The 13,356-nt window shown below is 37.5% G+C and overlaps 1 protein-coding gene across 1 annotated transcript in view; it reads right to left on the reverse strand.

Moving 5' to 3' along the window:
* Positions 1–8,582, reverse strand: part of LOC124608439 (serine/threonine-protein kinase D1) — a 213,421-nt gene extending 204,839 nt beyond the window's left edge. The window contains exon 1 of the mRNA XM_047139985.1: positions 8,178–8,582. The gene's annotated coding sequence lies outside the window, so the exon portion shown is untranslated. The remainder of the gene's footprint in view (positions 1–8,177) is intronic.
* Between the last annotated feature and the right edge of the window lie 4,774 nt (positions 8,583–13,356).

Below are 13,356 nucleotides of genomic sequence, written 5' to 3' on the forward strand. Positions count from 1 at the left end.
ATCAGATATCCTGTTTAGTATGCTTTCAGCTATAGTAGAAGACGTTATTGGAAGCTATCAATGTGGGTTCGGACCAGGAAAGTCAATTGTAAACCAATATTTACACTCCGACAAATAGTAGAAAAGACCCCTAAATTCATTGTTGATGTGCACCATCTTTTCATTGACTTTTAAATCTGCATATGAAACAATAAACCGAGCCAAACCGTATGAGGCAATGCAGGAATTTCGACAGCCTGGAAAATTGGTGTGTTTAATAGAGGTCACTCTAAAGTACACCTGGTGTACTGTGCGAGTGCAGTCCAAGCTATCACCTCAGGTTCCCACTCAAAATGGGCTAAGGCAAGGAGATGAGCTTTCCTGCCTACTTTTCAACTTGGCACTTGAAAAAGTGGTATACGAATCAGGTATTCAGACAAGAGGTACTATCGTAAGTCTGTACAGTTGCTGGGATATGCAGATGACTTGGATTTAATGAGCAGAACACTTAGAGATCTACAAAGTGCATTTTCAGTTCTAAAACTGAGTGCAGAGAAGATGGGCCTGAGAATTAATAAAGGAAAGGGGAAGTATATGTATAATGGCACTAACCAATGCTTACAGCCCACAATAACCCTTGATGGAGTGACATCTGAATGAGTGAAATGTTTCACCTATCTGGGCTCTAAGATAGAAGCAAATGGCACCATCTTTAATGAAATTATGGCTCGCATAAGTGCTTCTAAGCAATGCTACATTGGAATGTTGTGACATTTTAAATCCAAAATTCTATCTCTATCACAAAACACTGATGTGCCCAGTACTTACTTATGGCTCAGAAACATGGACAATTACAAAGCAGGGTGAAAACAAACTGAGATCTACATCTACATCCATACTCCGCAAGCCACCTGACGGTGTGTGGCGAAGGGTACCTCTATCGGTTCTCCCTTCTATTCCAGTCTCGTATTGTTCATGGAAGGAAGGATTGTCGGTATGCCTTGGTGTGGGCTCTAATCTCTCTGATTTTATCCTCATGGTCTCTTCGCAAGATATACGTATGAGGGAGCAATATGCTGCTTGACTCCTCGGTGAAGGTATGTTCTCGAAACTTCAACAAAAGCCCGTACCGAGCTACTGAGCGTATCTCCTGCAGAGTCTTCCACTGGAGTTTATCTATCACCTCCGTAACGTTTTCGCGATTACTAAATGATCCTGTAACGAAGTGCGCTGCTCTCTGTTGGATCTTCTCTATCTCTTCTATCAACCCTATCTGGTACGGATCCCACACTGCTGAGCAGTACTCAAGCAGTGGGCGAACAAGCGTACTGTAACCTACTTCCTTTGTTTTCGGATTGCATTTCCTTAGGATTCTTACAATGAATCTCAGTCTGGCATCTGCTTTACCAATGATCAACTTTATACGACCATTCCATTTTAAATCACTCCTAATGCCTACTCCCAGATAATTTATGGAATTAACTGCTTACAGTTGCTGACCTGCTATATTGTAGCTAAATGATATGGGATCTTTCTTTCTATGTATTCGCAGCACATTACACTTGTCTACCTTGGGATTCAATTGCCATTCCCAGCACCATGCGTCAATTCACTGCAGATCCTCCTGCATTTCAGTAAAATTTTCCATGGTTAAAACCTCTTGACGTACCACAGCATCATCCGCAAAAAGCCTCAGTGAACTTCCGTTGTCATCCACAAGGTCATTTATGTACATTGTAAATAGCAACGGTCCTATGACACTCCCCTGCGGCACACCTGAAGTCACTCTTACTTCGGAAGACTTCTCTCCATTGAGAATGACATGATGCGTTCTGTTATCTAGGAACTCTTCCATCCAATCACACAATTGGTCTGATAGTCCATATGTTCTTACTTTGTTCATTAAATGACTATGGGGAACTGTATCGAACGCCTTGGGGAAGTCAAGAAACACAGCACTACCTGGGAACCCGTGTCTATGGCCCTCTGAGTCTCGTGGACGAATAGTGCGAGCTGGGTTTCACACGATCGTCTTTTTCGAAACCCATGCTGATTCCTACAAAGTAGATGTCTAGTTTCCAGAAAAGTCATTATACTCAAACACAACACGTGTTCCAAAATTCTACAGCTGATCAACGTTAGAGATATAGGTCTATAGTTCTGCATATCTGTTCGGCGTCCCTTCTTGAAAATGGGGATGACCTGTGCCCTTTTCCAATCCTTTGGAATGCTACGCTCTTCTAGAGACCTACGGTACACCACTGCAAGAAGGGGGACAAGTTCCTTCACGTACTCTGTGTAAAATCGAACTGGTATCCCATCAGGTCCAGCGGCCTGAAAGAAGTATACTGAGGAGCATTTTTGGACCCGTATATGAAAAAAGGACCTGGAGAAGACGACGGAATGACTAAATTTATGACTGCTATAAGGAGGATGATGTGGTCAAGTTCATAAAGCCGTGTAGACTGATATGGACTGTACATTTAATGTGACTCAATGAGAAAGATCCTGCAAGGAAAGCCTGCTGCAGTGAACCTGGAGGAAGAAGAGCACAAGGTGAAATGGAGCGACTAGGTTGGAGAGGATGCTGCCCGAGTCGGTTGCCTTAACAGAAGCTAAACGGCGAAGTCCAGAGAGGAATGGAAGTATTGAGGAGACCAAGTCCCACACCGAGATGTAGTGCCAATGGCAGAAGAAGAATGGCAATTACTGGTGAACTTCAGCAAAGCATAGAAGTACTTAATAGAACAGACCAAAAATAGTACAAAAAGGACAGGTGGCATAAAACCAGTTGAGGAGATTTTAAATTTTGCACAGCTGATATGACAACTGGATTGGGGAAAAAAAAAACACTTGGGAATATGAAAAGGCCTATAGTGCTTTTGATACACTAAAGAGGATTTTCAAAACTAAGATTCTGATGTATGAAACAAAGTTTACAGTTGATATGTATGTATTACCAATCTTGACATATGGCAGTAAGGTAGGGGCTTTCCATGCAAAAAGCACTCAAAAATGAAAATTGTTCGATGAGCAATGGCAGGATGTGCACTGGGGAATTAATTATTAGGAGACAGAGAAAGAAAACTAATGGATCAGGTAAAGACTATGTTGGTTATGAATGTAATGAAAACAAATTGTGCTGAGCTGAGAAGATCTTTATTCACACAGCAAATGTTGAATGGCTGATGGCTCAATGACATTCTATATATTTTTTAACAAGTGAGAACAGTTCTCTACTCAATAGATCTGCAGTAAATTTTGGTCAAGAGGGGAGCTAAGAGATTTCCAAATTTTTATGGTACCTGGCTGAGTGTCCATCTGACTTGTGAACTTTTAAGAATTTCTATGGCTTTTCAACTCATGGCTTTGCACATTGCTCTTCTGGAAACAGTGTTTCAATAACATTTTACTATCTGTACTTATATGCTCCGCAACTGTTTCTAAAGAAACAACTTCATACAGTTTTTTGTACCACAATTAAATCTAAATTTTTTTTAAAACTATTCTTGTACATAACACCAAGCATGAAGGATATAGGCCAACTGTAAGAAGCAGAGTAGCAAAGCATCCTACGCAAATGAATCATGGACGATACGACAACTAGAAAACGTTGAGACGACAAGCATCTGAGATGTGGTGCTACAGAATAATACTGAAAATTATGTGGTCTTCTATAGTAAAAAGTGAGGGGGTTCACCAAAAAATTTGCAAGGAAATAAATGTGTTGAAAAATATTGGCAAGAAGAAAGGACAGAATGATAGGGCGTGTGTTAAGACATCATGGAATAAATTCCATGCTATGACAGAGAGCTGCAGAGGGTAAAAACTATAGGCAAAGACAGCGATTGAAACACATTCAACTAATAATTGAAGATGTTGGGTGTAAGTGCTACTCCGAGATGAAAAGGTTGGCACGTGAGAGGAATTAATGGTTGGGCTGCACGAAATGACAAACCCTTCCACAAGACCATACGCTTACACTTTAATAACAGTTTAAATTTGCCATAATTTTTTATAATTATATACATGTCCCAGTAAAGAAAATAAGTAGTCAATACTTTTTATATTTTCCAGTATATGTACACTCATAGTTAAGTATGTGCCCAAATCCTGTTCCAGCACACAGTTTTAATCTAGCAGAAAATTCACAATTATGTACATTCCATTACTAATTAAAAGATTTGATCTGGAAACAATTCCTTGATGCTAATTACAGATGAAATAGTGTAAGTGATGCCTTCAAGCATACATACGAGAGTATAATTTAGTATCCATTATTTATTGATAAGTAAGGAATATATTTGGCAAAAAAGTAAGCTGTGGATAACTAAAGGAATTGAAATCTCATGTAACGGGAGGAGAAATGTATGCAAAGCCAGAGTAAGTCAAGAGCCAACATTACTTGCATACTACAAAAAATACTGTAGCATGTTGAAGAGAGCCTTTAAAATATTCAGAAGTGTGCATGTCCTGGTAGAAATAAAATAATACAGATAATAAGATTACAACTATATGGGACACTGTCAAAAGGGAGACAGGACAGCCAGTCATTGTACAAGATTCCATAACACAAACTAATTGACACTGTTGTTGTGAGATTGACGGAATTTCAAATAGAATTCTGAAAAGTCATTCCAACTTGATAAGCGATAAGTTATATATGCAATGCATCAGTGGCAAAGAGAATTTTTCAACACAGGTTAAAATATTCAATTATTAAATAACTTCATAAGAAAGGTGACAAGGCAGACTTGCATAATTATTGTCCAATTTCTTTACCAATTTTTTTTTCCAATACTCAAGAGTAGTCGCACACTTAAGTGGAGACAATTTAGTCAGCATATCACAATTTGGATTCCAAAAGGGTTGTTCGACTGAGAATCCCATTTATACATTCACTCATCAAATAGTAAAAGTCTTAAATAATACTATATCACCAGTTAGTATTTTTGTGATCTTTCCACGGCCTTAGATTGTATACGTCAAGATACTCTCTTCGAAAAACCCAAGTTTTATGGAACTGATGACTTTACACATGGCTGATTTGAATCACACTTGACAAACAGGAAATACGGAAGCGTCCGATCCCACCCGTCTGCTTTGACCCATGACGTCACAAATATGGCGGAAACAAAAACAAACACACACACTTTCCACAAGAAGCCTAATGACACTAACGGGACAAGCGCGGGAAATGGGGTGTTTTGGGTGGGGGGTAAACTAAATATAAACAAATTTAGACGCCTTGCGTAGCTACAACGTGTAAGTGAAGACAGCCATGTATGAATACCCACCCACCTCCCCATGGGTCATAACCCCTGCAACCCATAGAAGATAAAGATGCTTCAGTAGCTGATTAGTGTTTTTTGTCTTTTTAAAAAAAAAATCTTACGGGATAGAACGAACAGATCAGAAAGATAAATATAATAAACTAAAACAGAAATTCGAGGAAACAGATAATTAAAATAAGTAATAAGTGTTTTTAAATTAAAAAAAAAATCTCACGAGATAGAACGAACAGGTCAGAAAAGTAAATAAAATAAGATAAAACAGAACTGGAGACAGCCACACTCAAAGCAAACTCTGCGCCGTCATGACGTCACACACGACAACACCCTTACGTCATGGGTCAAAGCCGACGCGTTGGATCGGACGCTTCTGTCAACCCGACAAACAGAATGTGAAACCAATTCAGACAATGTTAGAATGTTAGAAAATTTTAGTGACTGGGGTAACATCACAAGGGGAGTCCTACATTGTTCAATTTTGGTTCCACTCCTATTCCTAATATACGTGAATGACCTTCCACTTAACAGTCAACAAGCAAAACTGGTACTTTTTGCAGACGATACTTCTGTTATAACAAACTGCATTGGAGAGAAAGCAATAGAAGAGTTAGTAAATAATATTTTCCAAAGAATTATTCAATGGTTCTCTAAACATGGACTCCCCTTAAATTTTGAAAAAAAAAAAACACTCTGCATTCTTTTCTGTACAACAAATAAAGCCATAACAACAATTAATGTCACACATGAGCAGGAGTCAGTAAGTAGGGTAGAATGCACCAAACTTTTGGGTGTACGAATTGATGAAGACTTGAACTGGAAGAAGAATATTGTTGAGCTTCTTAAACAAATCAGTTCAGCCACCTTTGCTCAATGTATAATGGCTAATCTTGGAAATAAACGTATCAAACTCTTGATATACTTCCACTCAATAAGACCTTTATTACCCATTGTCAAAGCTCTAAGTGGCTCAGAGAGGGTTCAATATGTAGCAATTAAAATTTTTGATCATTTTACCAATAACTTAAAATGTCTGAAAGGTAGTGAAGCGTATTTTAAATGTAAATTAAAACTAGTTTCTCATGGACAACTCCTATTCCATCTATGAATTTATACTAAAAAAAAAAAAAAAAAAAAAAAAAAAAAAAAAAAAAAAACCAGTAGCCTGTGAATAAATAAATAAAATGGCATCGAGAGAGTATTGTTCAGATAATCAATGGAACATGAAACTGACTAAATAACTTTAAAACAGGACTGGAGATATCTCTCTACTTTTCAACTGTGACAAAATAATGACAATGAAAAAGAAATGGTAGACGCAAAGAAAGAAGTGAATGACTTTGCATTCATTACACTTGCACTGGCTGGAATCTAATTAATACACAAAAGAACAGATTTCTTGGTTAAACACTGACAAGACCAATGATTCTTGTGTTTTGTATGCATATATCATCTGATACCGACACTGAGAATCCACATTTCCAAATGGAATTTACTTATTACATAAAGAATGTGAAGTCTTGCAAAACCTCTGGCTGTAAGGGCAAATAGTAACAATGCAAGTCACTTAGCAGAAAACAAAAATTTATGATGTATATTTTTTTGCTGAGCTACAGAATCTATAAGTGGATAGGCTAAAAAACAGGTACCCGAAAATGTACAACGAAGATACGACTATAGAAAGCAAAGTACCTGAATTTTCGGTCATTTTACTCTTAACAAAATTGGCACTTTTTTATAATTGCTTGCCTCTTGTGGCTGTTTGCAGTATTTTCTACAATGCAGTTAATGAAAATTGCTGCAGTGCTCACCAAAATGGATAAAATATGCATGGAATATTAAAGTAAATACATTTAAAATGTTGCACATATTCCTGTATTTGAGACACTTAAAATATTAACTGTACAAGTATGTGGGTAAATTGTTGTTGTTGTTGTTGTTGTGGTCTTCAGTCCTGAGACTGGTTTGATACAGCTCTCCATGCTACTCTATCCTGTGCAAGCTTCTTCATCTCCCAGTACCTACTGCAACCTACATCCTTCTGAATCTGCTTAGTGTATTCATCTCTTGGTCTCCCTCTACGATTTTTACCCTCCACGCTGCCCTCCAATGCTAAATTTGTGATCCCTTGATGCCTCAAAACATGTCCTACCAACCGAAATTACGCAAACAAATTCCAACAAGTAGTTTCAATTAATAAGAACAATCCCCTCCTCCCCCACCCACTATCTCTCACACACACACACACACACACACACACACAAAGTTTTGGGCTGGCATCTGGCCTTGGTTCGTATGTGGCATATAGTTTCTTTTTCCATAATTTACAGTGGCAATGTCAGGCTACCAAGAAATGTGAAGAAAGAACAACTAATGACAACGAAAGGTACAGAATTTCATCTTCTGCAATACACACACGCTGTTGAAGTGCTGTGTCAAAAATAAAGTAGGAAATCTATGGAAGGGTCAGATGCTGAACGACAAACAAAAATCTAATTATCTATCTTTAGGATATTGTCTCGAGATTTAGAAACAACATTTTCACATTGGACGATGACAGGTGACGGCAGTTACGGGCTATTTCAGCACACACCAATGGGCAATTTGCAACAAAACTTTCAATAAGTACAAACATCGCTTCTGTGATAAAACTTTTGCTAGTCACATCAACAATCGAAGACATCTGATATAGCACGCTCTAAACAGGTGGTGCAGTACTGAGTCAAATTTATGCCAGGATCTATCATTCAACAATTCACTCACATTTAAAACTCCGCAAACTGCAAAAACTCCCTGACAATAAACTTCAGTAAAAAAAAACTCATATTCGACCAACTCCGGAAGTTTATAATACAATCAACCACTTTCACAATCACAAATGTTTTTCGGTCTTAGTGTACCGTTACCCACCTGCTGGAAAGAATAACGAGTTAATTCCACCAATTCACTCCACTATATTCATGTAAACTCAAAGTTGCATGACCCACGTTACTTGACATTCCGTCTTTCACATATATTTCCTTTCCTTAGTCAACATATCACCTAATATTTATAACATCGAATACACAACAACCTTCCCCGACGTTTGCGGGGTCATAAGAGTCAGTGTTGCCAATGGCCGTGTGGCAGACCTGAGGGACTGTTTCACTAAAGTGAACATTGGTGTGATGCATTCATGTGGTTTCGGACTGCTAATCTGTTCTACGTTTAAAAAGTATAATGAACGTTTTTTTTTATTACTAGATTAGCTTGAAGAACACAGGGTATTCTCGGTGGAGCAATCCGCACAGTCTGTAGGAACATCAGCGTCTGTGTGTAATGTAGAAGGTCGCCGAAGACAACTGCAGCATTTACTAATATTTAAGGAAGTTTATTTCGATGGCGTTATTCTGGATGGACCGGTACCGTCGCTTCTGTTAAGAACGACGAGGAAGTTCCATTTGCGTGCGTGACGGGTGATAAATAGCAGGCGAATTGCGGATTTCCTTTATTGTATATTTCAGTGACATTGCGACAGATGTACTAGTTTGGACAAAAGTGGGACACGGCAGGCTGCAGTCCAGTGTTGCGACCATGTGTGCCCTCCATTTTGCACGGCCCATACGTTTTGTAGGTCAACAGCTGTATAATACAGCTAGCGAATTGATTAATTACAGGGTACCACAAGTTGACACTTACAGTTCAGTTTTTTATAACCTTTTCTTGCTGCATTAGATAAACAAGACGCTTGTCGTAGCTGTTGACGAACACGTATTTATAAATAGTAATATATCTTTTCTGCTCTCTTACCTAAACCCAACTTTTCATTTTAAATTATTGTACATAAGGAAACGATGCACGTTACAGTGTTTAGTACGGCCCTACGATTCAATAATGAAGCAGGGAACCGGCACAAAACACAGTGCCGCATATCAGTTCGTGTCAGCATACACACTTGGTAACTGACTGTATACTATATTTTTGATTTAAAGACTGCCTGTATTTAAACGAGACGAGTTTCATAAAAACCCGTGTACTGGTAGCTACAGTGACTAAACATAATAATTAACTTTTCATTGTGGCTACCTTTATATCTCATCCTTTGCTTAAATTTTGGCACAGTGAGAATGTGTGTCCCCGCCAGTAAAATGCAGTATATGTATGTATCCCCAGAAATCGTTTATGCGCCCAACAGCCTCACAAGGCACTTTCTATTCGCATAGCATACTACGAATCCCTGGAAATATTTTCATGTAGTGAGTTTAAATCTAGACTAGTTGTTTCCTTCGCCAGTGTTAAATAAATTGATGGAGCAGTTTCTGTATCAAGGCAGCAGCCAAGCATCCCAGTCCTCTCTCCTTTCCAAAAGTGAGTTAGTATAATGTTTTAAACAACATTGCTCGTAACAGATGATCAGCAGTAAAAATACAAAAATCCAATTAATGTCAATGTATTAGCATGAATTATTTTGAAGTTAGTAAAAGTCACTCAGGCATTGTGTAACATATATGACAGTTAACTTTAAATTATTACTTGTTCGGTAAAAGTTATGTATTGGACCCCCCCCCTCCCCTCCCCCGCCTGCTTTTTTCAGTGAGGTGCACACATAAAAATTAGGCTCCACTGCTGGTAAATCTGATATCACAACCTATATGAGGTGTTGATGTTTGTTGACTTTGCCAACTCAGCCAAAGTGTCAGCTTTCAACCTAACCCAAATGTCAGTCAGCACATACCTGACAGTGTTGTGATGTGCAGTAGTTATCTGCCTTACAAAGTCAATTCATCATAGTTTCAACTTGTATCCACATATAAATAGCCCCACAAGAGTAACAAACTCTTCACGAAGTCTCGTAGATAATTTCTTCACAAGTGTAGGAGCCGTTGATACAGATGTAATTAATGTCAACCTAGGAATGTCCAATCACGATGCACTGATCCTTAAAATTAACAGAGGCCCAGTGACTTAAAATATTTCACATCAAATATACAAAAGAACTTTCTCCCCTAACTGTTGCAGTCATTTCTTAAATACACTAGGTAACCAACCATGTGCCGAAGTATTGTTACAAACAAGCAAAAATGCTGTATATGATGTTTTCTCTTCCCATTTTATGTTAAAACTCGAATTGTGTTCTTCTAAAAAAACTTGTAGAACAAACTCATACGGGCATTTACATACATTTCCTGGATTACGACAGGTATTGGAAATTTCTCCAGAACAATGAAAATGCTTAACTCTAAATTGAAGAGTTGTACTGACCCCTGAACATGGAGTAAACCATAAAAATATGTAGAAAGGCAATTACAAAAGCAAAGTTACAAAGTAATGAAAGATTGATAAGAAAATCAGGCAATAAATCAAGAACTACTTCAGAAATAGTGAAAAGGGAAACAGTTGAGAGCTTCATGGATCAGGAAATAGTAGGTACTCAAAAATAGTGAAAATATTGAATAAAAAGATGAAACTTGGCAAATTAGAGTAATAACTATTTTTTTTAAGTGTACATGTGTCATAAAGCAAAAACTTTACCAAATATGAGAAATTAACAACTTCAACAGTAGACAGTAGTGTGATGTTAACTCCTACAAATTAAAATGAAATATTAAAGGTGATAAAGAGTCTAAAACAAAAAATGTCTGCATGTGTGGATGAAGAGCCTGTGTCACTAATTTAAAAGATGCCCAACAAATTATAAAGCCCCTGGTACACATTGCCAATTTGTCATTCAGCTAAGCAGTTTTTCCACAGAGGTTGAAAATCTTGAATGTTAGACCTTTGCTTAAAAAAGGAGATCCATATAAGGTAGAAAAATTATAGATTAATTTCCCTCCCCCAATCATTTTTCAAAATTTTAGAGACATTAATGAAAACCAGACTTGTAAATTACTTATTTAATGGGATAGATAAAAAATCTACTCACCGATTGGTGACAGAACACACACATAAAAGACAGTTGCCAATCACAACAGTCTTTCATGTGTGTGTTCTGCTGCCGCTTGGTGAATAGATTTTTTATCTATCCAATTAAATAATTTTATCAATAATTGATTGTTTTCATAAATTACTTAGATGCATACAAACTTCTGAACTGTAATCGACATGGCTTCCGTTCAGGCCACAGCACAGAATCAGCCACCTGTGCCTATACTGAAGAGATTATCAGGAATCTTAACAATAAAAAATGTTTAGTGGGAATTAACTTAGATCTGTCGAAAGCCTTCGATACAATAAATCACCAAATTTTGTTAAACAAGGTGGAAAAATAGGAGTAAGAGGAGTTGTGTGGAAATGGTTTGAATCTTAGCTTCAAGACAGAACTCGCATTGTAGAAATCATCTCTGATCATAATAACCAGAAGATCAAGTGTGTTTCAGATGCAAAAAAGTGAAAAGAGGTGCCCCGCAGGGCAGTGTTCTTAGTCTCCTATTATTCTTCCTTTATATAAAAGACACACAGAATCCAAATATTGCTACCAAAAATATGTTGTTCACAGATGACACGAGCATAATTATAAGTGATGACAAAAAATCATCATCCACTACAACTGACAGTCCTGAAATATATACAACAGTGGTTAAATGCTAACTTAAGAAAAACACATTATATACAGTATGGAAAAGCAACCCAAGGAAATGACCTCCAGTTAAAACTGAGTGACAAAGAGATAGAGAACGTGCCATCCACAAAGTATTTATCCCACAGCCTCAATTTGGCATGTTTCACATTGAGGAGAATACCTAGAGTATGCAGCATAGAGTGTACTAAATTAGTGTATTTTGCTTACTTTCAGTCTGTTGTGTCTTACAATATAGTGTAAAACTAAATCACTCCTAATAGATACCTTCAAACTACAGAAAAGAGCCATTCAAATTATAATGCACAATTTTCCTAGAATTCACCGAGCGAGGTGGCGCAGTGGTTAGCACACTGGACTCGCATTCGGGAGGACGGCGGTTCAATCCCGTCTCCGGCCATCCTGATTTAGGTTTTCCGTGATTTCCCTAAATCGTTTCAGGCAAATGCCGGGATGGTTCCTTTGAAAGGGCACGGCCGATTTCCTTCCCAATCCTTCCCTAACCCGAGCTTGCGCTCCGTCTCTAATGACCTCGTTGTCGACTGACGTTAAACACTAACCACCACCACCACCTAGAATTCAATGTAGGCCCCTCTTCAAACAATTACAAATACGTACCCAACAATCACAGTATATATTTAAAAGCATTCTATGCACAAGAGCACACCTGAGCAATTTACTTACCAATGAAGGCTGTCACAATTATAATACTCGCAATTGTAAAAAATTAGATGTAGAAATAGTAAGAACAACAAAAAACCAAAGCATGTAAGTTATTTTGGACGAAAACTTTACAATGTACATGAAGGAAATAATGGATGAAGTAAAATTTAAGACTGAGCTTAAAATTGCCTTTTAAGCAAAAGTTTCTATGACATAGGTGAGTACTTTGACTGTGTGTAAAATTATTGTCTTTAACATTTATGTACACATACATGACAAATGTTGTACTCTTAAAAATATGTTGAAAATAGGTTTTAAGTGATATTTTGTAACTATGTTTGTATTACATGTACTTTGCTTGTTAATTACACTTGTGACAATTCCTATACCATGTAAATGAAGAAGATAATAAAATGAAATGAAATAAAAAGGGTTATATGATGAGTCACTTGGATAATTGGGTAGATGTTGCTATTGCAAATACCAGAATGCTGGGGGAAATTTAATGACACAGCGATCAGTTTAAAGGACTTATAATTTGTCTATGTCAATGTCAGATTTTTATTGTTTGATAATTTTCTTAATGTAATAGGCTACAAGTACCTTTCCAATTTATTTCATGTGTCTAAACACAAAATGTTACTTTAATTTTGACATTCCGCTGATATTTTTACGTAGAACATAGATACTTGACTGTGACATGGTAGTATGTGATGTTTAGTGGTCCAAACTGTAAAACTTAATGTAACTGGATAGATTAAAAATCCACTCATCAAGCAGCAGCAGGAGAACTCACATCTAATACGTATTGAAATCTGCAAGCTTTCAGAGCCAGGGACTCCCCCTCCTGGCAGAAGGGTTGGAGGGGAA

This window comes from Schistocerca americana, chromosome 1 (assembly GCF_021461395.2).
Source record: "Schistocerca americana isolate TAMUIC-IGC-003095 chromosome 1, iqSchAmer2.1, whole genome shotgun sequence".
In the NCBI taxonomy this organism is placed as follows: Eukaryota; Metazoa; Arthropoda; class Insecta; order Orthoptera; family Acrididae; genus Schistocerca; species Schistocerca americana.